The 24,801-nt window shown below is 40.4% G+C and overlaps 1 long non-coding RNA gene across 2 annotated transcripts in view; it reads right to left on the bottom strand.

Annotated features, from left to right (window-relative positions):
• The window catches only part of LOC125886341 (uncharacterized), a 35,770-nt gene extending 15,504 nt beyond the window's left edge, over positions 1-20,266 (bottom strand). The window contains exon 1 of one of the 2 annotated variants that reach the window (XR_007449021.1): positions 20,205-20,266. This is a non-coding gene — a long non-coding RNA (uncharacterized LOC125886341). Of the gene's footprint in view, positions 1-5,599; positions 5,678-20,204 lie in introns of those variants that run through there. The other variant, XR_007449022.1, reaches the window with a different exon arrangement.
• Positions 20,267-24,801: the final 4,535 nt, after the last annotated feature.

The following is a 24,801-nucleotide window of genomic DNA, read 5'->3' as shown; positions in this document are numbered from 1 at the left end:
AGCTGTACAGTATACTTTCTCTTTGTTTACTAATGAGCAGCGCTTTTTTTAAGCTTGCCAAAAACAAGTCTAAAGTCACAAATCTAAGACTATTTTGGTTGCTAGTATAGCAAACTAAGATTTATGAGCGGTTTATGAAGCAATAACATCTCACCATAAGTGTATGGTTTGAGATACACAGTATTCATGGGGAATTTGGACCACACGACAGGACGCTGAATCACAAGCGATATCACTTTGAAAACAATCTTAGTCCTATAGTTCAACACAGTATTATCTGGGTCAAGATTATAGCCAGTTACCTTTGTTTTTCCACACTCTTTCTGCCACATCTTCAGCTAACTTGAGCTTTTGCTTTTCATTCCTTTCCTCATCATTTGTGCAACAATTTGAAATGTATTACTCCGTCTATCCAGTCAAACCTCGGAGAGCAGTTCCAATGTGTGTAGCGAGAGGAAAGCTTGCCGAGCAGGTCTATTAAACACTTTCTCAACTAAGCATTAATCCACATTACACCCTCACCCCCTCAGTCTGTCTACGTGCCCTCCCCTCTCAGCATCTTTGACTGCTGATTCCAGCCATCGGCAGCATGCTTGTAGTGCTTAGTACAGCCATTAGTGGTGACTGGTGACATCCAGAAAATGGCAGGGTGCAATCAATGCTACCCTCTCCTCCTTTGAGAGCCTTAAGTGAGAGGGGCGCAGGAGAACAGGAGCAAAGCTTTAAATTGTACAGAATTTGTTTTGCCAGTGAAGAAGCAAAACTGTTTGAGCAAAATAGGAGTTTCTTTGTTGAAGTGGCTGCGCGCAGGTAGCAAGTAACTTGCCACTCAAATAAAATTGAGCCAATTTTACCAAACACAGGAGCAAGATCTCTGCAGGGCAATGATTGTAGGTTTTAGTTGTACTGTGTCTTTTTTTACGGACAAAAGTTTGAAGGGACTGGAAACATACACCACTCTCAGTCCTGTCACACTGAGTTCATACATGCTGTGTAAAGCTGGCTTATTAATTGAAAGTGTGAGGTGTGGCTTTCATATGGGACTTTCCTTCAACGTCTGGGAGTTTTTCCTTTTCTTTTCCTTTTCCCTTTCTGCTTTTCATTTTTACCATGAATATGACCATTCAGTGGGTGTGTGTACATGCACACTAACATTCCACTATTAATCAAAATTTGACAGTATTCCAAATTTGACACAGGTCATGTAAACAGCATAATTTGTCCCGATATTCTGAATGTAGCATTTTATGATTAAGTCATGTGGGAAATGCTGGTTTTAATAGCACTCCTCAGACATGTATACAGCACATTTAATACATGTGTCTCAACTGGGGTTTTTACCACAGTTTGCCACACAAAGCCTCTTGCCTGTTTACAGTCAGCTCTGTGTGTTGTCATGGATTTGTTGTACACAAACCAACTGGCTGGCTATTAACAGCTTTTTGAAAATTCCCAAATATTGTATCGCCAGCCTTGTCAAGAAGGTGGTCGAAGGAATTAAAGAGGGATTCTGTGTTCGCTCGATCATACAAGTCCACCCCTTGTGGAAAACTTTGATAAAATCCTGGCAAAAGCAACAGCAGTTCCATTTGGAATAATTTGGAATAAGAGCAAAAAACAAAATATTTTATGCATGGTCAGTGTAGTGCATAATTTGGTTCAATATTGATTTTCTAATCAAGTATTAAAGACACTGTGAGGAACTGTTGGGGACTTCTAGCTGAAGGCACGGACCTGTATGCTTCAATTAGCAATGCCTTTTTTGGCTTCTTGTTATATTTTTCTCATAACAATATCAATATAAGAGCAAGATTAAAAGATTTTTTTTTTTTTCCTGCCAGATTCACATCTAAATATCTGCTAATCACTCAGCCTTTTATAGCCTTGGCATGCTATTGACTTGGTAGTAAAAGAGACATCACATTAAAAGAACTAACAAATTAGCCTAAAGAAAAAGTGCTTGCAACCAATGATTATTAAATGATAAGCCAATGTATTTAAAATGCACTACGTCAGCCCTATTCTTCAGCTAGAGAATATCTAAAGTGCGGTACTGAGGCCATATAGTGAAAAACCTCAACTGAGATTATCCACATAACATCTCTATTCAAAAGCATTTTGCAGTTCCCTAAAATTGTTACCTTTGTGTCACCATTTTCCCCCCAAAACATGTAGTTTTACAAAGCTAGTAGAGTTTGTCCAGCATCCTGATCTGTAATGACACACTGATGCACAGCTCCACAATATATAGATATGCAAGCTGTTGAGGTTATATAGTGGAATATCAATTGGCCGTTACAGAAACTTCATGCTTTCAACTAGACATAACCATGGTTGAATAGTTCTTCCATTATCGTCCAAACTGTCATGATCTAAACACATTTCAACTCAGGCAAACATCTGTGAGATCATTAGCGAACCTTTGAAGATGCTACTAGATGTGTAAACTGTGGCAGGAAGATACACCTGGGACTGTCAAGGTGACAGACACATCCTGACAGCAACATATGCAGATACACATGCATGCTGACAATCACTCAAAGCTTGGAACACTTAAACATAAAATCAGATACTCAAAGAAGAGAATATTATCCATTGGCACTCCCAGAAAGTCTTCATAGGGGTGATTAGATGGAGCCACTGAAAATCTTGATGTGGCACCCCAAAACCAAAAGCCATAACTAACTTGAGGAATTCTGTTATGCTAATGAAGTATTTAGGATAGTTGAAAACTATGTCTATATAAGAGTTAAGGAATCACATACTGATATAGTTTAACTTCTTATTTTACACTTACTGTTACTAATTATCTGATGTGCGTCGACCTATACTGGTACAGTTAACATTTTGAGTTCCACAACAAACCTGTTTTAATGTGTTATGTATCTAGATATATACATGTGTTAGGCAATTCATTGTTCTTTAAATAGGCTGGTTGTCCTTTTCCTTAAAGGAAAAGTCCAATATTTTGTACCTTGAGCCCCATTTCTGGGTTGTTTATGATGAAATAGAGCGGTTAAGACCAAAATTTTGACAATTGCTCCTTTTCGGAGAATTTGGCTTTCTCCTGCCTGGCTTAACACTTCTGCCTATGGCCATGTGTGAACCTGTCCTAAAACCACCCTCAACGTTTGTTTTCAAAGCCATGAAACTCACTGAGTGGTCAGTGGTGTTCGTTGATGTTCTTACATAAAAATCGTAGCAAACTGTGGTTTCCTTCCATGTTTTCGCTATTCATCTGGATTGTGGAACTATTTTTTCAGCTGCCTCACACCCGTGTGTAAACTTCCACTTGATCGTTCGTTTGACCCTGAAGCGTTATACACTCCAGCCCTCTTGATGGCAATAATGCTGCCCTGCATGGGTGTTGCCAACCGGCAGGAAACCATTGCAATGTAATGGGACACAGAAAAGAAGCAGAAGAAGGCTGGTGGTGTGTTCAAAGGCATCTTACTGCAAGCGAGTAATCCATTGTGCAGTTGTTTAAACTTATTACAAAACTTTTTTGTTCATTCTCGTTCTTCCTCCAGGAGCGCACACAGCACTGCACACAGCACTTTTTCGCTGAGCTAAAAGATTACAATGATTACAATGAGACAATGAGGCTTCTATAGAAAATCAATGGATTAGACAAAATGTCAGATCATCACGGAAACTACAGTTTGCTACGATTTTTATGTCAGAAATCAGCGAACACCACTGACCAGAGTGAGTTTCATGGCCTTGAAAACAAACGTTGAGGGTGGTTTTATGGACAGGTTCACATATGGCCATAGACAGCAGTGTTAAGCCAGGCAGGGGAAATCTAAATTCTTTGAAAAGGAGCAATCGTCAAAATTTTGGTCTTAACCACTCTATTTCATCATAAACAACCCAGAAATGGGGCTCAAAGTGCAAAATACCAGACTTCTCCTTTGAAATACAAATATACAGCTTTAAATTGGATTGTAAGGAACAAAACATTTACTGGAAACAAGCCCTCTTAAGTTTAGTTTGGCCCTGGCCACCCCTTGGCGACACCACTGCCATTATCCCCTACCTTTAGGAACAGACAGATCGTGGTGTCATTAATTCCAGTTTACCTAAGAGCCTGCACTCCAGACTGCTCTCCGCTAACAACCTTGCACAGACCACACCGACACATGATACGACTCCCCCGCTGTCCCTCTCCACTTTCTCCGTCTGCGCCCTCTGTTAAGCCCTTAAAACTCTGAGGACATCTCCATCGCGCACAATCATGAATCATATTTATGAGCTGATCTGGAAGCTTCGCTGCGCTCATAAACACACCATCCAAACCAATCTCCACCCATAAAGACTGCTATCACACAGTTAATGTCTATTGGAGGATTTGTTGGAGGGTGCAGAATGAGAGTACGCAGGATGAACTGTCCTAGTGGGTTTGAGGGACGTTTTATAATCGAATGGAAATGACACTTTTGGATTTAGTGAAGTAGTTAAGAAGTTAGGTTCAGAGGCTGCACTCAGTTTTGTATAAAACAATGAGATGAAAAGCAAAGAAAATCACTTAAACGACTGTCCTTTGAAATTTGTTTTCAGTTAAATTCAATACAATAGAACTTTCACATGTGGTAATTTAGCATGTGAAAAATGTTTTGCATCTGTCAGCATGTTGAGCTGGCACAGACCCTGGCAAACCCCACTGGGTCCTGTTGGGTCTTGCATCCTAAACACTTGTTTTGAGCAAAAGGGTATCAATCAATCAATCAATCAATTTTATTTATAATACACAACAAAAAAAAGTTAAATATGTGACATTGCACGACCAAATACGAGGCTTTGTCTTTTTTTCCAGCACTCTCTAATACCTAAATGACAGAATAAGTCGATTTCCACTGATTTCCAAAACAACATACATGACGAGCCCCAAAACGACACATGTAACAATTCTAACAGTCACAATTTTAAACACATCCTTCATATCCTGATACGGTCACAGTTCCTCTCCGAAATTACCTGATTCAGTTCAGGCAACAAAGCTACATGGTTAGGTTTAGGAAAAACACCACGGTTTGGCATTTAATAAGTACTTTGATAAGACCTGTCTCACATATCACTACCAGAGTTGGGTAAGGGTTACTTTTAAAGTAATCAAATTACTTTACTGCATTACTTTTTTGAAAAGTAACCAGTTACTTTACTGCGTTACTCCCTGAGTAAAGTAACTCAAGTACTTTTAAAGTACTTTTGAGTATTCTACATTTCCTATTGGGCAATGGACCACAGGGCACTAAGCCTACATTTTTTTGTCTCCAAAATTAAAGTTATGCACCACTTGCCCTTCACTGAGATCCAATTCTCCCATCACAGCTGTCACTTTGACCAGTAGAAACACAGAACGATCTGCTGCCGTAGACAACTGTATGACAACAACACCCCAGCGTTTTTAATATTTCCTCTAGGGGTGTTACCACACAGAGTAAAAGGGGGAAATGATGGTGTGAAACAGCAGAGGCACTTTGTCAACCCGCTGAGTTAACGTTACTGTCATTAGCATCAAGCTAGCAAACAATGGTACATCCTCACGGTCAGACATAAAGTAATAACATTAACAAATAGCGGCGGGGCTTTTACTCACCACAACTGCAGAGGCTCCCAGCTTCATTTGAAACAGACTACATTATACACGCCCGTTATTTATTAATCCCTCTGCGTGTTTATATATTTACTTTTTATCCACCAGTTGCCTTGATATAGTTAATGCGTCACGCCGTCATTTCAAACTCAACACTTCCTGTATTTGTTTCAAATTAAAATATTATATACTTATATACTTATAACCTTGGCTGAGAGAATCCTTCCATTTTCTAAATAGGCTTTTATTGTGAAACATTTGTAGGAACTTGTTGTGGAGGATACAATAGCTTGAATATTTGCCTAGTACTTTAAGTGAAGCTCCTGCCATCTGCTGGCGCTTTTAGGTGACTACAGCATCATTTCAGCTGGCACATGAACAGACACACAGTGACTCAAATAATAGTAAAAGTAATAAAAATAGGACAAGAATAACGCGATGACATCATACACGCCATGAAAGACTGGTGAGTACCATCGTGTGGTGTGTCATGTCTGCCGGCCAAGTCACGGCACGATTTTATGACTCCACAATCTGTTATGTGACATAGTGACTTTCAGAACGGGCAGAAAAGTCGTGTAGTGTGTACCAGGCATAATGCAAGTCCTGAGTCTGACCTGTCTGTCAGCGAGTCCTCCTCCATATTTTGAGTCGTGGGGATTTTACTGACGATCCTGCGGAATGTTTTAGACTCCACCGTAGACAACGGCAGCATTTTTCCGACCACGTAGCGAGCCACAAGCTTCATGACTTCTTTCGAACTGATAGGTTTAACGTTATCTCCGTTATTAGAACCAAAAGACAGCCGTTGCTGTTTCGGAGATGAAGGACCAGCGTTCCAAAAGTAACAGAAATAACTGATGGCTTGTTTGAAAATGTACTCAAGTATTTGATTACTCAAACAGCAAACTAACGCGTTAGGTTACTCGTTACTGCAAAAAGTAATCAAAGTACTCTAATGCGTTACTTTGTAATGCGTTATACCATAGCATGCTAACATACTAGCATAATAGGCTACGTTATTATTAGAGAAAGTCAGCACTGACTTCAGGACGCAAACACCGTTTTTTTTTACCCATCCACCACCGCTCCCACCCACCATATGTATAGTCCCACCCACCATATGTATGTCTTCGATATTTGTACATTACATTTACTTTGTCACTTTTTATGCTATGACACGTCACTTCCTCCACAGATTCTGTAGTAATTACTACAGCCACTAGAGGGCACCATTATACAATAAAAGTAAGTATGGGTCTTTAGTATCAGTATTTAGGCCATATTCTCACATGGCTTACATGGCTTTGGAGTCATATGATAAATGCATTTTACCTGCAAACTACATGTGTGATAGAAAGTTAAGGTGATATCATGAATGATTCATTATGCCCTTACTTTTACTCCTCACATAATGACCTTTCAATGAAAAGGAAGAAAAAACTTAAAAGTGTTGGCAAGTGACAGACCACAAAGAAAATGGAGACAGGAAAGGTTAATTGCTGATTGTTGGTAAGTTCCACAGTTCTCCACTTTTGACACATCACTTTAACATGCAACTCGTTAACATTATATCACGTCTCGGTGGGAAAAATCCACAAAGCCCGTCAGATCTATGAAAAGATTTCCTGCCGTTTTTCAGCCATGAATGCAGATAATTGGTTCACTTTCTGGGATCATATGATTTTAAAGGTCATCCCTTTTAACATATTTGAAAAGCCTCAACGCCGCCATTTAGAAATGGCCTGTCATTATATTGATTTAGATAAAGCTAAAGTGCACTGAAGCAAAAATTACCCTTGTGTGGTTAGAGAAAGCAGCAGCCACTATGTGAACATTGAGATATTAAGGAGAATTGTGCTTTGCCATCTGTGGCCTCATGATACATCAGTCTCACCGTAATCTACAGGCTGTTAAAGGATCAAAAAAGATGCAATTGAATAATCTTGATTGTAGTGCAGCTGCCTGCTGCAGCTGGCAGGATCAGGACTTTGAGGGATTTGAGACTGGAGAGAAAACCATCATGACATCACTGTCACTGACAGTTTTACCCATCAAAGTCTGTACAGGCCTGGAAGGTACTCCTGCATGTGTGAAAATAAAGTTGCATAAAGCCTTCTAGGGCACCAGAGGAGGCTGTACAAAATCTGATAAACCTGAAGTCATGTCTCTTGAGGCAATTTTTTTGCTATCATCTTTTAATAGCATCATTATTATCATTTTCTTTGTTGCAGTTAAACCAGTGAGCCAAATTTTCTTCTGCTTAAACAAGTTTAGTTTAGAATCATCATTATCTAAGAGAACAACTGGGTCTGTAGGGATTTGATGCCCAGTCATGGTGGCTATTACTGAGGTCATATTAACCCAAAATTCATACACCTTTTCACATTACCAGACCATGCATGAAAGTTCCAATGTGTTCAGGCTGGCAGACAGAGTAGAAAGGGTTAGAAATGGCTTTGGTGATGCATTTCCTCTGAGGAGTCCGATGTGTTCTATGGCATATGTTGAATTAGATCAGCTGGTGGTTTGAGTTCTGTGAACAGTTAAAAATATTGCTTCAAACTGTACTCCAATCAATTGTATTTCCTGCAGAGGTCAAATCTTCTTCCCATTTGCTAACTATTGGGAATTCTCCCACAAGAACATCTGTTAGATTGACATAGATCCTAGACAACAGTCATCTGGAGTGGGAATCAGAGAGCCACTTTACGACTGGATGCCTCAAGACCTTTCCCCCATGGGGTTCTATAACATTTAAGAGCAGATCATAAGCTTAGGTAAAAGAGAAAGGAAGTCTCTGGGATGTCAACTGTGGTTCTTAGATTCTTTAAGGTTAAAAGACTCTGAGTTGTTTATGCAGTTCAGAGTATCACTCTATTCTCACTCCAGTGCTTACAAAGCGCTTATCTCCAGATGGTATGTGCCTGTTATGCCATAACGAGGTTTGAAGATGGCACTTGTTAGTATTACGTAAATGCTCCTCCACTTGTCTGAGGTTAACTATTGTATTAGTGATGACAGGACCCAAAGTAAGCATGCGCTACTTTAGATTGAGCCCTTAAAAGGCGAGGTCCTGCAGTCTTCGAGCTCCAATTGGTTGTGGTTCTATTTATCTCCATGGAACCACAGACACAGGGTCAATTCAGACTTTAATGTAGCTTAAATGATAAACCATGTGATAAATTTCAGAATTAGGTGGTGCCATACCTCCATGGCATCTAGTACACTGCAGGCTAGAGTATTTTAACATTGGTTGTTTGTTTGAAGACTAGAAACATTGCAACTTGTTCTCACTCCCAACTAGTCAAATACCGCCACTTGATCAATGGCTCTTGGTATCAGATAGCCACACACAGAGGCACCCTTAGCAGCAGTATGAGATGCACTGGGCACTACCATGGTAAAGAGTGCAAGAAAGTCCGCATAAGGTGGGACTGGTTAAACAAACTCCGGACTTTCACCCATGAGCCTGCTGTTGCTGTCTCGTGTGTCAGTCCAGTTATTTTAATAACAATGTAGTGTACTTGCTTTTGTTACCTAAACTTGAGGACATAAATCTGACACCAAAGTTTGTTTTGCCCACAATGTAAGTTTATCTTAAAAAGACTGCATGCATTTAGAAACAAGAAGAAACTTTCCATTTTCTGTGAAGTTTTAATTTAAGAAGACACAGTACTTGTGATGGGAGTAAATTCACACAACATCCCTGAGCGTCCAAAACTGATGCAGGAGGGGTACCTAGCATGTCAAATTTTGACGTATAGGGCCACAGACCAAGGGTTGGTATTTGGAGAGTTGGGAGTGAGAATGTGTTGAACGTTGCAAGTTTTGAAATGAAAGAAATCTGAGGAGTTAGAAAGAAGTAGGTTTACCAGACTTCTGTGGCCCACTCCTCATCTCTACTTGAAGGTATAGGGGCTTAAGGCTACATTAGCCACTACTGGCCTCTACTACACCTGAATTTCTGACCAAACTATCAGTGGTTGAGTTGCATTGTGGGTCATATAAGCGCCAGGCTTTGACAAAGACACAACTGCCCAATGTGAGGCCGACAATGTTAAGGTAAGGCACTAAAATATTTAGTTGGGGTTTGAGAAAGACCTTATACAGTACAAACATCCATCGCCACGACTTCCACTAACCTACTTTTTGCCCTCACTACATTAAGGACACATCCAATATGAACATTATCCCTTGGGATTTAGCAAATTGGATGATACACTTTTTAATTTGAAATTAGTCCAGAATGCAGACAAGACTAAGAGCATTATGTTTTACAGAACTAGAAATATTGTGGACAACAGTTTGCATCTTACCACTCTGAATGGTCATTGTATTGAGAAGGTCTCAGAGTATAAAAATCTTGGTATCTGGCTGGATCAAAAAGTTGCATTCAATTTAACACTGACACACTTGTCAATAAGCTAACACAAAAATTGGATATTTCTACAGAAACAGAGCTTATTTTCCTGTGCTCAACCTGAAGCACTCAAAAGATCATGTTTTGACTTAAAATATCTGGTTTGGTTGCTACAACACAGCTGGAAATGTCCTGAGCTCTAAATCACTTTCCAAGTAATTTGCTTCTGTCTGCTGCTTGGCAGCCATCTCACCTCAGTGTCACACCATCCTGATGAGAAACTCAGCTCACATACATGTACTCTGATCTACATCACAAGTATAAAAAAGTACAAATGTAACATATCAGTGGTTTGTAGAAATGTACAATGCCAAGACTTTATTCTGGCAACTGGGCTGAAGAAAACCTCCTAACATTTTATGAAGTAAGCATAGACAGATCAATAGAAACTGTTTTCATTATGCTGTAATAATGAATTTAATAAAAAAAAATCATAATCACTGCATTAGCACCACTGCTGGCTTCGCAATAGCACAAAATGACAAAATGAGAAGCTAATGTCCTTTTAAACATGAAATATGTGACCCTAAGGCATACTCCCACCATTAAAATGACTATTAATCTCCAGAACTAAATTTATGTGTCCACTTATGATTCTGTGCATTGAATTTTAACAACTAACAATGTGAAATGTTAAAAAGAATACTCTGAAGGCATATTTATGCATAACAGGTAAACCAATTTTGCATGACATGACAGGATGTGTGACTTCCTCCCCCACCAGGTATACCTAAATTCTTAAAGGGTTTATATAATTCTATTTTGACACATTTATTTTAGTGAGCAGTTTAAGCAGTTTTAGCCCCATCCACATTGTCACTGCTCCTGCATGTGATTCATCAAAGCAAATTCAGGCTGTTGCTCTTGACCAGAGCAATACTATTATGTCCTGCATAAACAGATTTATCTGAGTCATAATACTACCTACCTACTAATCTCTAAGGAAACAACTATCTTGGGGATCCTTGTTTTCTTTTGTTTGGACTGTAAATGGGTGAAATACAATATTTGGACGCACATCCCCTGCCTCCTGTAAGCCCGGTGGTGTTGTCAGCAGCTTTGATGCAGGACAAATTTATGTCTGAGGGAGAGTTTATCACTCAGAAGCCAGCTCTGAGGAGATCAGAGGCATGTTTTTGCAGAATCAGGAAGCTAATCTGGCTCAGAGCATACAAGGTAGCTGGCCTACCTTCTTAGCGGATGTAGAGCCGTGCTCAAACTTGACGCCAATGTTTGCTTACGCAGAGGATTAGCTTCCTCTGTTTGCTTACACTTTGGCAGTTGCTGATGTGTTATTCCAGCATTACTGGGCCTAAACATGTCCTTTATTTTGGCTCGACTCCCAGATGAGATTCTAGCTTCTAAAGGTGTTTTATGATAGGAAGATTAAATGTGGTTCAGAGTGCCTCAGTGAAAAAGATGACCCCCTGGTGTGATCAACACTTAGACAACCACTTCACACTGAAGGGATAACAGATTGGATTCTAACACTGCCAGACATTTAAGTGGATATATTCGGCTTCATTATAAAAAAGGACATGATTATGGTGATTACAGTGGAAGCACACAGAGAACTCTCTGCATTTCATCCCCTCATGAGTCATTCATGTCTGACGGACATTTTTTTTTTTTTTTCATTTAATAATAGGACTGTACAGATGTCCACATGCTGGTGCTTACATTGCAGCTCTTTTAATTAAGCTTTAGTGCTTCACCTTGGATTGGGCAAGGTGAGTCGGCATCCCAGTTGCAACATAATCATAAACAAAGGAGGAACCAGGAGGAGGAACCACACAGTAACTACAGTCTATTACCACATTTGCAGCTCGTGATGCTGTAAAATTGGTTTTTGATCTCAAGCAGTTATGATGAAATAGATGTAATAACTGAGCCAGAGAGTTGTGTCACAATAAAGGTATTTGACAAATTGTATCAGAGGGTTTTGTCATGTCAAAACTATTAAATGTGTGTCCAGTATTAGGTTGTATTCTTAAAAGGATAGCATTAATAGAACACGGTTATCACTTGTGAGATTACATTATATGTTGAGGTAGCAATCATTTTCCATGTATCCAGTCAGAAGGCAATTACTGGACAAATTAATATCTTGATTTGATGATGTTAGATGAAAAGTCCAGGGGTCACCAAAGTTCACAAATGTCTGCATCAAATTGCATTGTAATCCATCCAATAGTTGTCAAGACATAAACAATGGTTACAATATTGTAACCCTAGTTCTATTAGCACAGTCAGACTCCTCCACTGGCTGCGAATTTGCGAATCGTAGGATGGCAAACGAATGGCCCGTCTCACTCTGTCTTACCCTGCCTCTCATTGGCTTATCCCGCCATTCTTACCCTAACCCGAACCAATCCGACTGCTCTTGCCTAAACCTAACCAATGCAACCAACAAAGTCAATGACTATTGGCCGATCACAGAGAGAGTAGTGCTGGTCATTACTATACTATCCTAGGATTCGTAAATTTGACTCCTGGACTCGATGAGTAATACTCTCCTCCAATTACAAGCTTGCATTTGCCCGCTGCAATTTGCAAAAACATTGTTGACAAATCAGGAAGTGCCTACCCAAATATGTGCTGACCCCACAGTATATAAGGCAATAAGAAAAACACTGTTCCCTGTCCTAAACCCATGTGTGCTAATAGAACTAGGGTTACAGTATTATAACTTTTGTTCTATCTTACATAGACTCTGCCGTTTTCTGGACTCTATGGGTACAGTGGGTTGAGCCTGCAATGCCCAGAACAGGATGGCAGACGGCATTGTGATACTGCCTAAAATACCTTCTGGCCTGCACGTGTTCTGCTAGAAATGTCCTGATTGGTCAGCTACATCTGTGCAAATTTCATTGGGTGAAGGCGTGCTCGTAACTGGGAGAGATTATTACCTACAGAGTCCAGTAGAGGGCAGAGCCTGTGTGAGATAAAACAATACTTGCACTGTACAACACAGCTTTGCTACTTCAACACCTTTACAATGCTACAATAACTATAACACTGCAGTAAGCCATAGGGAGGTAATACTTCATGTCCTGACTGCATTAAGGTCCCTTCTCAGAGGAAATTGCATGTTAATGCTCTTGACATAGCCATACAGACTAAATAGGTTTCTGCTCTTCAGTTCAGTGGCAGCTGCATAACACACTTCTGATGTGCAAAGACCTTCACTGGGGAGCAAAGGAAACACATTTCTTTTAACCATGTATTGTTAAAGCTGATGGACTGAAGTGTTTATGTTTGAAAACCAGCAGGGTGCCATCCCTCTTCATGCTCCCTCATATTGTCCATTGGTATTACATTTTCAGTGTGTGCAACCCTCCTTAGTCTCCTGGATGCAGTTACACCTCTTACCAAAACAAGACCGTCACAAAGTCTACACCCTGCTTTCTTGAACAAACACATGGTCTTAAGCTGCAGGCCTGCAATGGCATAAATCAAAACCGGAAGCTTTTCACCTCTCATGGTACGAGTGCATATTGAATTACAAGTGTGTGCTGTCCGCTGCATATGTTGGTCTTTACACACAACAATCTATTACACATCTGTCCGCCTTGAGAGAGATCCCTCCTTTGCTGCTCTTTGTAAGGTTTCTTCCATTTTTTTCCCCTTAGGTTTTTTTTGGGAAGTATATCTTTACCAGAATCGAGGGTCTAAGGATAGAGACTGTAAAGAGACTGAAATGCCCCTTGAGGCAAATCTGTGATATTGGGCTGAATAAATAAGACTGACTTGACTACAATTATCAAAGGCTTGGCAGTCTTATAGCTGTTCTTGTCTCCCTATGGGTGCTCAGCTTAGGCCCATCCATCTCTGAACTGACTATATTAAGACATATAGGACTGGCCTTGCTGCCGATGGTATTCATGGACAGTATGTTTTAGCCTTCTAGCCTCCTCTGGGCACTCACCCACTGTGATTTAGTGGAGCTGAGAACCATGAATTTCAGTCAAGTAGTTGAGGGGAAGCATAAGTGATTTATGCTTTTGTTTACAGGGTGCTGTAGAGACCTTAATCTAGCAGTGATGAGAGGAGGAGAGGGTGTGTCTACAGTGAACACACGTGTGAGAAACCTACATGCATGTGTTTCTGATTTCTGATAAAGCGTGAGGAAAGTAAGCGGGGGGTATGTGGATTTTTGCAACAGTGAGAATTCACAGAGGAGGATCAAGCCATGCTCTGTGTGGTAAGAAAGAAAGGTGCTGTGCTGAGCAGAGGGAAGTTGGTTACCAAACCCCAAAAAGAAATTACAGTATTTTTATTCCAACAAGTTCTCCATCTCATATGACCACACAGGTCAATTGCTCCTACCCTTTGATACAACCCTCTGGAGCATTTCCTAAACGAGCGCCTCTATCAGGCAGGAGATCAATGCGTCCTCAAACCTAACCAATAGAATAGGCTGTATGTGGCAATTAATGGTCACAGTTTTAAACACATGGTTAAAGGAGCTATATGTAAGAAATCTAAAGCAAATAGTCGTAAAATCCTCCTAATATGTCACAGAGACTAAGGAATAATGTTCATATAACATACTGATCTCACTGACAACGTATATATATATATATATATATATATATATATATATATACATATATATATATATATAATAGTATAGCCAGAATATTTGCATCTAAAAAATTTTTTTGCAGTCTGCAAATCATGTTTTGTTTTGAATTTGTGTTTTGGCCTGTTGCGCCACCCACCGCCGTCTACCAGTCACACAGTCAGTAGAGTCTCAGCATCAGTTACAGTTACGACTGAGCTACAGCAGCACGGCAAGCAGCATTAGCAGTGTCCCAGTACATAGCATTAGCAGCCGGCTCCTCCTCAGCTGTATCCCGGCAGCAGCGTTAGCAGCAGAGAAGCCGGACTTGCTCAAACGGTCCGCTGGAAAACCGAAGATCAAGGACGCGGCGACGTGGTCCTGCCAAGGCAGCCGCCCGTAGGCAAACAAAGCGGTCTCCAGCGTGCCGCTGTTCAGCAACCTCGAATCTGTAGGGGAGGGGGGGCGGACACGACTCATGGCAGTATTTTGAATTTGAGTGCAGTAACCGTTTTGGCACCATTCTTACATACAGTGCCTTTAAGGTTTCAATTTTAGGCAACAAAACTACTTGGTTAGGTCTAGGAAAAAGATTATGGTTTGGGATAAAATAATTATGTTTGTTACATAACTTACATGTGTATCTAGTTAAAGAAGTATTTCACTGCTGAAAAGATGGTCTTGTCATAAAACTGGGCTGTCTATGCAGTAGAGAGACGCAACAAGACCAGAGAAAACTGAGAAAAAGGGTTGTGGCATTTGCTTTTGCTCAAGATGTAGAAAACTTTCGTGAAGTCAAACTTACACCTATCAGAATGCACTGCATTGCACAGGACCAATAAATGCTCCCACTATTTTTGATACAGAAAACAATATAATATAGCTGATAACAAACAATATTGAATTACAGTTGAAAGAGGGAGAGAGAGAGAGAGAGAGAGAGGGAGTGACATGCAGCAAAGGGCCACAGGCTGGAGTCGAACCCGGGCCGCTGCGGCAACAGCCTTGTACATGGGGTGCCTGCTCTACAACTAAGCCACCGACACCCCCACTAAAATATGTTTTTGAAAACATTTTAGGTGGGACTTAGGCAAAACAGAATCTTGGTTCATATTTGATCAGCAGTGTCTAGTTTTACAGTTTGGTTGGAGTTTGGTCTTGGTCTGAGGGAGCAAGAGAGAGGGCCTCACTCTTGATCCATTTCTCTACTCATTGTGTCTGTGATGTCCATGGATGTATAAAAAGAATTGGATACAGTGTAAGAGGAACGGCCCTGTTCACTCCTACTAAAGTTGTTTAGTGGTGCGTGAAGCCAGAAAAGTTCAACTGCAGTGTATTAAATTATCTGAAATAATCAGCACTGCTTCAGCACTGTGTGTCCATAGAGGAGGCCCACTAGAGATTTCCACTGGCTGAGCCAACTACCTCTGGTTTAGCGCTCTGCTTACTTAAATCGGGATAAAATAATTCAGTCATGTGGCTCTTCTATAGCCTTTCCAAATGTTATTGGACCAAATGGATAAAATCACATTTGGCAAGGGTTGTGACGCTCAAAAAAATGTATCCCCTGACTTACAGACTTCTCTTGCACCACATAAGTCGATGGAAAAAAATTAATGTGATGGTGTAATTACACTGTTTGGCCACTATGGAAATTAGCTTCAAGGCCTGGTGCAGTTTTCATTTGAAAATGTAGAAATACAATTTGTAGTTCAAGTTACATTTACACATACTACCCACATTCATGATACAAGGCTTGTTGAAAATCCAGAAATTATCCCTTAAACCATGTTACATTGTTTGGTTTCAAATGGGGGCATGAAAGGCTGTCTCCTGGGTCAAAGTCCTGTGTTTTTTGATTCGTCCATCCACCCCAACCTACTACCTACATAGACTTTCTCTTTCTTTATACTACACCACGACTTCCACCTTTTCTCCCATCATAATGACTACAGCCACTAGAGGTCGCCGCCCAACAATAAACGTAAATATGGGTCTCAAAGAAGCTGCTTCTACAAACGACCTATGTGGTCATATTTTGGATGAGGACAGTCTTTTATCCACCTGCAGGATATGGATCTCCATCGTAAACGATCCAGTGAAAATTGAGTTCTTGACAGTATTAAGCCTTCAACATAACTTTGATAAGCTTACCATTCATCAGTGAAAGCACCTCATAAAGGTATGAGTCTAAATACCATCCAACAAAGGATTGCTTCTAACAGAGTGCTGGTCAGATCATTAGCCTCCACTGATGTCCCTTTTAAAGGCATTACCCTTCATAAATGATAGCCCTGTCCATTAGTGAAAGTGCATAAAATGAGCTGTTTGACTGCTGGTGAAAATGGCCTCTATCAATGCTCCCACACCTCTGTGACCCGACAACTGAGGATCATTCCTCTGGTGGGAGAAGGCGCTAAGGAAAAGTCATCCATTATCTTTCCATTATAGGTCACCAACACGGAAAAACACCAACACAAATATCAATAATGTGTTCCTGCCGATTTGAAGTGTTAAATGATATTGGAGATGGTGCTGGAAATGAAAGGGGTTCCACCTAAGGAAATGGAGAGTATGAAGGATGGAGACAGGTATAAAGGGAAAAACCTGCAGGCATAAGACAAGAAATGCTCCTTTGTAACTCCTTCATCCAACATACACACACAGGTATGCTTGTATGCCAGCTACCATATTGTTCTAGGAGACTCACCCTGGAAAGAGAGGGGTAGGATTTCCTGTCATAATTCTCACATCAAAGAGTGGAGCCTCACATCCACTGAAGAAGAATTATTTTACCAACTTGACGAATGCCAGACGTATATGCACTCTTTATATTAACACTAATTTCAAACATCAAAGCATGTCTGAAAATAAATCTAGTGGTTATGCTCCCTGCTGAAATTTACATTTTTCCTCTGACAGCCACAGCGGCAGGCAGCAGGGGCTGCTGCTGTCAGGGCACAGTTTGTCCTGAATGTAACTCCAATCTAGGTGATAGTCAAAATCAATAAAGGTTTGAGAAGAGAGATTGCCAAAGGCTGGCTGGTCAAATCAGTCACCTTAAATTACTAGGGCAATCCAAAGGATGGCTGCAGGGCTGTCTTAGGAAATGCCAGAAAGTAAAGCACATGTCAGACAAAGAAACATTAAGAGGAGCACAGGGGGAAACAAAGACAGGAAGCAGGTAAAAGGTTACTGACTCTCATCCCTTTCCCTTTGGGAAATGGCAGAAATACAGTAGTTGACAATTGTGCATACATATGTTGTTTCAGTATGAGGCAACACAGAATCATAATGCACCTAATAAACAGATCTTTAAAGGTCTTCTGTGTCCATCTGTTCTAATCAAACATGCAGCTTTAAAGCAGTTATAATCAATATATGTATACTAACAATGGATCATGACTGCAGAAAAGTATTAGCTGACATTTACTTTGTAGCTAATTTTAAAGTCCTGTTTCAGTCTCCCTGCTTTCCTAACTGTCGGCCACATCAGGCAGCTCAAGGCATCCAAAACCCACTGCGCACTTTCTGCCTAGCACCATACGACAAACAGCCAAAGTAAGAGACTAGCTGATGAGCATAGTGGCCCTTGTAGCTGCTAAAGAGACAGAAGTTGATACTAAAAACATAGCAAGTTATCATTGGACCGACAATAACTGGGTGGCCAGAAACACAACTAATTGCTTGGAAATTCACTTTATCAACTAAAGTGGTGATAAGAATGTCCCTTTTGTAATCACAGCTTGTTTCCTCTGCCATTAAGTAGCAAAGACATCACTTAATGGAGCTTTAAAGGTCCAGTGTGTTAGGAAATCTTGGCAGAAATGGACTGTTATATAATAAGCATGTTTTCTTTAGTTAATAATCACCTGAAAATATGAGTTGTTTTGTTTTTTGTTTTTTTTTTACCTTAGAATGAGATGTTTGTCTACGTATGGAGTGGGTCCTCATCCATGGAGTCCACCATGTTGCACCACCATGTTTCCACAGTATGGATAAACTGAACACTGGCTCTGGATAGGGCCATTTATATTTTTCGGTCAGCCACTGTAGCGAGCAGCTCCTCCATGACGACAGTGTCGTATGAAGCACTGATTTTTTTTTCAAATGAAACTGTTGTATTCAGTGTTTTTACCAGTTTAAATCACTAGGGCTGTCTGTTTTAGAGAGGAAGAGACCTCTGCAAATAATTCAGTTCCTGGTAAAAACCTCCTTAATGTCTGGATCAGAAATAAGGTAAACACAAAGTTATTAGAGAAAAAAGGTGAGCACACATTAGGAAATCCAACTAGATGAAGTTAAGCTAGTTGCAATCCATAATTGTCACCACAAGATGCTACTAAATCCCCCTGAATCTTACACACTGCTCTTTAAAAGACATTATTCTAAGGTAAATTTAATTTTTAAAACTAATTCAATTGTACAGTACATTTAGAGTTAGTTAATTGGATTATCTGAATTTAATGCACCTGTAAAGGAAAATAACTGTAACAGGAATGCCCCCAGTGATTAGATGTACCTCATGTTATTTACTGTAGATAACCTGTTTATTGTGATCTCAGTCAAAAGGTTAAGAGCATCACTCTTATCCTAAGCCAAATATTTCATAATAGATCCACAAAAACAATCATGAAGAAAGATAAGAATGATTACACATAACTGAAAGCTTGGTGCCCCTTTTCCAGTAACAGTCTGACTGTTTCTCTTGCAATCATGCAATGCTGTCATCTTTTCATTTTCTGCCTGTGGAACACAGCTGCTATTGTGATCTCTTATCTACCTTTGAATAAGGAACAATCATGTTTACATTTGAGAGGATGGAAGTTCATGACAAAGTTCAGGTAAATATCACTTTCCAGGTTCACAACACTGCTTCCTGTTTCCACACCAAAACACCCATGTTTGCTGTGGTACACCCCTATTTCTTAAGAATACTGTCATTTTGCCAGAAAGGACTTCTAGCAGCTACTTTTCCTTGAACGTCTTTCCTTGATTACCCTTTAGAGAAAATTGGACCAAGCTTGGACCAAAGACAACTTTAAAATTACACTTATATAAAGCTGGAAAGTGTGCCATGCTGAGGCAGTCAATTTAGAACAAGCCGAGTATATTACTTTGGTGTCAGGGGAGTAGCTCAATGGCCATTTGGGCCAAAACAAACTCATCAGAAATGTCATTTTAATCCAGTTGAGAACAGCGTCTCATACGGCTTCAGGGCTTGATAAAAGTTTGCCAACAAAAGTTTTGGGGAAAGCTTATCTCCTATCGTTGAAAGACTGTAACCATACTGCTTGAAGCTAAACAACACATTTAAAAAATGTCAGTTTCACTTAGTTTTCGCCAGCTGGGGGAAGTTATATGACTGTGATTACTTTCTGCTGTTTTGTGCAAATTAAGTCTTGTAATGTTGTCTTCCTAATCTGCTTACTGTCCTCCCCCTGGATTTTATGTAGGCTAAGAAAGACCACTGTTGCTGTCTGTCATGCAGATGCTGTTAAGTGGCTTTGTGGTCATATTATCGTACCCTTAAAAATATAACAGCACCATCATAAAATCTGCTTTTATCAGTAAGGTTTTAACGCTAGTTTACAAATTCCAGAAAGCAATTTTCCTCTTACCTCTTGCCTTTTCTCCCTGTGATGGCTGCTGAATGATGTCTAATGTGTAATGCACAATCATACTACTACTGCTCCACCACCACTTACATATGCAGTGTAGCATCAATAAAGTGGACTGCTGAGTCACTTCCTTTTGAAAGCTATTGTCTTTGTGATAACTTCACTTCCTGTCTGTATAGTAAGAAATTCAGGCTTGTCAAACACAGTGCTCTTCCTTGCACTCTTCCTCTGTGCTTGAGTCTGTAGATTGCTGTTTTCCTCTTGATTAGTGGGATGCCTTTGTACTCAGTAAGCTTGTACCTGTTTAGGAAATTTGTTATTTATCTATTTATTTTCTATCATGAAAGTGAAATGGCTCTCAGAATTTCTGAGATTTGGTATTTAAGCACACTCAAAGGGTTTGTTTAAAGGTGGAGTCTATCATTCTGGAGAAAGACTGTTGATAATCAAACTCAAACAAACGTGCTCCTAATGGACAGTCACCTCCCTTCAGTTTTCATGTATGGGTAAATTAGCTTGAGACCAAAACTGTTTTTTGTACCAGGCTGTAAACATGTTTATTTTTCAGCCCTGGAGGTTGCCGCTAAGGCAAAACCATAAGCCTACAAAAATAACATTACATCGGTGAACATGTGTAATTCCAAGGGAAAGGAGATATTTGAGGTTTGAGGTATTTTATGCCAAGTTTGCAAAGTAATGTATCTGATGTTATTTCAGTGTTTCCCACAGAATTAGTTTCTGTTTTTCTATTATTCTGGGTGTGAGGGCAGACTTTCAGTTAGCCAGTTACCCACTGTGGCAACTCAAATTCAGCCAAAGCAAACCCCAGCACTGGGGGTCTGATTCACAACTGCCTCGATTCCCCGCCTGCCAGATCAGCAACTTTCTGTTGCCGGTTAGACTGACCACTACCACTGGCCACCAGCACACTGAGACCCCGGCACTGGGGTCTATGTTACTGCTGTCTGCTGTCCTCCCAGCAGAGTCACACATAAATCAGTGTATTGGAAACACTGTATTTACATTTCATTATAATGGTGCGGCTCTGTTGCTTGTGGTAGAAGAAAACTCACAATTGACCTACAGGCAGTTCTGTGAAACTGCAAAACTAACCCCCTACCCACCTGTCTATCAGAAACCGAGCAACCTCTGCATCTGCTTTATGCCTTTAAACTGTCAGTCATCTCTCCACCTCACTGATGTTAAAGCGGCTCTTTACCGTGGCCTAATCATATCCCTTCTTTCTGATTTTTTATTCCTCTGACCTTCTTCTCTTTGGCTGCTTATCTGCCATCTCTCCTTTTTGATTATGCACTGTGAGTTTTGGCACCTCAGCATGTGCTGCCAGATTTACTGTTCCTCGATCTAACTGCCTTTCTCTTTTCCCACAGCCTTTCCCCTGTCCTGTGCATGAGCGCAATCAGTCCCTGTTGCTATAACTACTACAATAGTATTGTGTGGCTCGGGCTGAACAACTTTGTTTGTTTCCCATTTACCGAGCCAGGACTTTGCATGAACATCGTATCTTGAACGGACAGCCAATGGACTGTGAGGAAAATAAACAGACTCCACCTTTAGATACTTTTTAGCCCCAGTGGCTCACAAAATGAATCTTAGGGGCTGCAAAAAATGATAACCAGCATAGGAAATTAGGGGGGGAAATATAAATTATTTCAACATTCATAAATTTACTAATATACAATTTTTCTCTGATCTCTGCTGCTTTTTGACGTTGTTTTGATTTAAAAAGTCACAAGCCAAAAATTATTAGGAACCCCTGCTGAAACAGACCTACTTAAAACCTTTGATTTGCCTAATTACAAGAAGCCTCGCTCCCACACACAGCAATCATTTATAAAAGATGAAGTTACAGAAACAACGAGGTGAACAGTACTTTGTGCCCCCACAACATAGAAGCATTCACTCTGCCACAATTAGCTGAAATACTGTCTGTGTACATGCAAGGGTAAAGGATTCTTTTCAGCACTGGGGAGAAAAACAGGGTTTGGGACTCTTCTGCCAGAAAACTGAAACCACTGTTGAGCATCAAACGCATATCTTCCTGGTTTCTGGTGAATTTTTATGCACCAATGTGTCTTTTCTGCATCAGGCTATGGTGTAAATGTCTTTTTCATTTGTCAAATTCAAAGTCCCCTGCTACTCCCATGTTTTTGTTTGGGTGGGAGGGACAAATGCACATGCTCGTAATATCAAGGGGGACATGTTCCCTGCCTATGTGCACACACTCACACATCCAAGGTTAAAATCATTGTAAAATCATTCAGACCACGACAAAAAAAAAAAAAAAACACCTCATAAACTGACACTATAAAATGTAATTTCCTACTGAGCTACAGCCAGTAAGTGATTTGACGGATATGAGGGGGGACACCTTCCCCCTTGTTAGCAGAATGACCTAAATGCATCCCGCTCATTAAGCTGTCATCCTTCTCCTTCGCCCCAGAGGTCACTAATTGTGGGCTTATGGTCTGGATTTGGACCCAGATGCCATCTTATCAGGACCTGGACCCATAACCGATAAATTATTGAGAATTAATCAGTTTTGACAGAGTTTTCCTATTTTAAGCACTTGTAGCCTTTTCACACTGTTCATTTACATGTGTTGTAAATCATTTCACGGGATGTCTGTGCATTCAGAGAAGCATTGCAACTGGAGTCAGCAAGCAAGATACACACACCAGGGGATACAAGTTCTGAAATGACAGTTGGAGAAATAAGTGAGTGAGAGAAAAGTTATTTCACATAACGTGCTCCAAGAGGAGAAAAGCAGAAAGTGAAAACAGTTAATCAAAAGTAGACATACTTTTACATGTTGATTTAGTTTAAAAAGAAATAGTAACGACAAAAGTTTTTATCAACAGCAGATGGAAACTGTGATTTGAAAGCATCTCACAGCACATCAGCATAGTCAACATCAGAGCAGGTGACAGTTTCCTCACTAGACACAAATTGCCAACATTCCCTTTGAGGCAAAGTATATGTGTAGTCTGAATTTCCAGCAACAGCTGAGTTAAGAAGAGAACTGTCATTAACTACAATAGCTGCACCATCGAGTCCTGCCAGCCGGGTGCCCAGAAGGCTATGTTAAAAGCAGTGCTCGTCAAATCCATTTTGTATTGAAACCATGTATTATTTACTATAGACATGCTAATCCTCATCCACCAGGGGGCTCACCACCTCTTGGACTCTGTAAAGAGGGGTCCTCTCTGGGGTTATCTGCACAGTAGTGAGCCTCTGCTGCTCAGGGTTTTCCTGTATGTGACAGCTGGTCTTTGGAGCAGGCCTGTCTAGCTGTGACACATAAAACAAATACTGAGAAAGAGCTTTTTTACGTATTTATATTTCTCTGAGTAGCATGAATGACTCACCAGACCACCCTTCTTGCTCCTGTGCAGTGACTAAGTGGTGACGGATGGCGTTGTGTCAACCCAAATTATAAAGGCAGAGTCTGCCCCCTCCTTCACACTTGCATCCTTGATTCCAGCCAGTCCTGGCTGTCAGGAGTTTGAAGCATGAAGTCATGCAGGAAGTGTTCCTGATATGAGATGCTACTTTATGCTACTCAGAGGACAATGGTTAGTAATGGAAGAGTTGAATGCCCTCTTTCTAGGTCTCTCCAGATTTGGACCCAGTTTCACATAAGGCATTGTGAGAGGTTTTCATTTTCATCGGTCGTTGATGTCTTTATTTAGATCTTAACACTGGTATGCATAGTATATCAGTGTTGTACACTATACAACATGGGGGAGATCAAATCTGAGCTGAACTGATTCATTAATTACTACATCAAAAAGTGAAGTATGTTGGAGAAATGTCACAATACAAGCTGCATATTTCCAGGCACATTACTGTGCTTTACCGTATGGGTTGAGATGAGGCTACTGTGCGCTCACCATAGTTTTAATTTCCTCTCAGGGCTGAAAGGTTTTTGAGATTTTCCATTAGGCCTGCAACCACACCAGCAAGCTTAAGCACAATTAACTTGGCCACAATGTGCTGCTGTTACTGTATGGCTGGGAACGTAATGAGGTTTTAATGGGCTTCTGTCAATAATGTTTTGCCACAGTTTGCTGTATCGTGTGTTTATGAAGAGACTTACACTAACGCAGCTGCTCTGAACTTTTAAGAACGGCGAGTGCAGCTGAACACTGTCCGATGCAGCGTTTTGCCAGCAATTTGTTATAGTTTGGCGTGCACAAAAAACTGATATCATCAAGAAGTTGGCGAGACATATGTTGACATCTTTACTCAGAGTTGTTTGTCTTTGGTTTATTTTCTGAGAGGGCAGATGGATTAGTACGGATGGATTTGATTTGTGTGCAGGGTGTGTGATCTGTTTTTATTTTGTTTCCTTTGACATGTAAAGGAAGATGCAACCTTTCACAATAAAGTGAAAAAAGGCAAAAATATAGACAAACCTGAATGTATGAATAGAACATGGACAAAGTATCAAAGGCTGTCTTTTTGTGATCATGACGTTGTTACATTTCTGGAGAATATTTTGTATTGGTAATTACTGTCCACGTCACATTTTGGGGTAATGTTAGGTCACGTTTACCATTAATTGATGTTGTTA

The sequence above is a fragment of the Epinephelus fuscoguttatus genome, linkage group LG3, assembly GCF_011397635.1.
Source record: "Epinephelus fuscoguttatus linkage group LG3, E.fuscoguttatus.final_Chr_v1".
In the NCBI taxonomy this organism is placed as follows: domain Eukaryota; kingdom Metazoa; phylum Chordata; class Actinopteri; order Perciformes; family Serranidae; genus Epinephelus; species Epinephelus fuscoguttatus.
This window is presented reverse-complemented; position numbering and strand designations above follow the sequence as displayed.